The sequence below is a fragment of the Protobothrops mucrosquamatus genome, unplaced genomic scaffold (genome assembly GCF_001527695.2).
Source record: "Protobothrops mucrosquamatus isolate PMUCROS unplaced genomic scaffold, P.Mucros_1.0 scaffold114, whole genome shotgun sequence".
NCBI lineage: Eukaryota > Metazoa > Chordata > Lepidosauria > Squamata > Viperidae > Protobothrops > Protobothrops mucrosquamatus.
The window spans coordinates 647,198-648,463 of NW_015386486.1; positions in this window are offsets into that span (position 1 = coordinate 647,198).

Below are 1,266 nucleotides of genomic sequence, written 5' to 3' on the forward strand. Positions count from 1 at the left end.
CTCTGGAACGAACTACCCCCCGAGATCCGGATGATTCCGGATCTCCTTACTTTCCGCCGCGCCCTCAAGACATGGCTTTTCCAGCAAGCGGGCCTGACCTAGGGAGGATTTTACTTAGGGATGTTTTTAAGTATAATTTTAATTGGAATACAGCTTCTAATATTTGGTTTTTAATTTGGTTTTATAGGGGTTTTTATTTCTGTATTTTACATTTGTATCTGTTTTAATATGCTGTGCACCGCCCTGAGTCCTGCGGGAGAAGGGCGGTATATAAATTAAATTATTATTATTATTATTATTATTAATTAAATTCACAACGGAAAAAGAAAACAACACACTGTCATTCCTGAATATCCTCATCAGCAGAGGAAAAGGCAGCAAATTAGAAACACAAGTCTATTGAAAAACAACCCATGCTAACCAGGTGCTCCATTGCCAAAGTATCAACCCAACCTTCCACAACAGGAGTTGTGTAAGAACATTATTCAGTTGAGCACAAAAGCATTGAAACAACCCAGAACACTAGCAAATGGAAGTAATTCAACATTCAACATCTTCCAACCATACAACTTTATCAAAATGTTCTTGACCACTCAACCCACTACAGCACAACTAATACATGCTATAAAAAGGATAGCTGTACTTACATAAATATATATATCAGAAACAACCAATAGACCAGACATGTCAAACACAAGGCCCGGGGGCCGGATGTGGCCCATGAAGTGGTTTCATGTGGCCTGCAAAGCCATCCTGGAAACAGTGAGGGAATGGCCCCTGCTGCCTTGGCCCTGGCCCAGGCCAGCCGGGAGCCAATGTACAATTTTGTGGTGGCCAACTTGGCACTTGCCCTGGTGGACCATGCCTTGGCACTTGCCCCGGTCCCACCCCCTTCTGCCAGAGACCCTCAGATCTGTCCCACTCCTGCCCAGGCACCCTTGACGCGAATGATGTAGAACTGGCCACACCCACCCAGTAGGCCACACCTACTCCATCCACACCCACCCAGTAGGCTGCACCCTCTGGCCACACACCCCAGTCTCCCCAGGGCAACCACAATGCTGATGCAGTTGTAGCGGGGACTGCCTGAGAGTGCTTGCAGGAGCTTGACTGGGAAGGAAAAGATTGGGACAGCTGCAGTTGGCTTTGGGTGTGGCTGGCGTGAGTGGAAGGAGGAAGGATAGAAAAGGAAAGGAAAGGAGAAGGCCGGGGTGGTTGGAGTTGAGAAGAGAAGGTCTGGAAGCTTATTTTATTTTTCTATCAAGG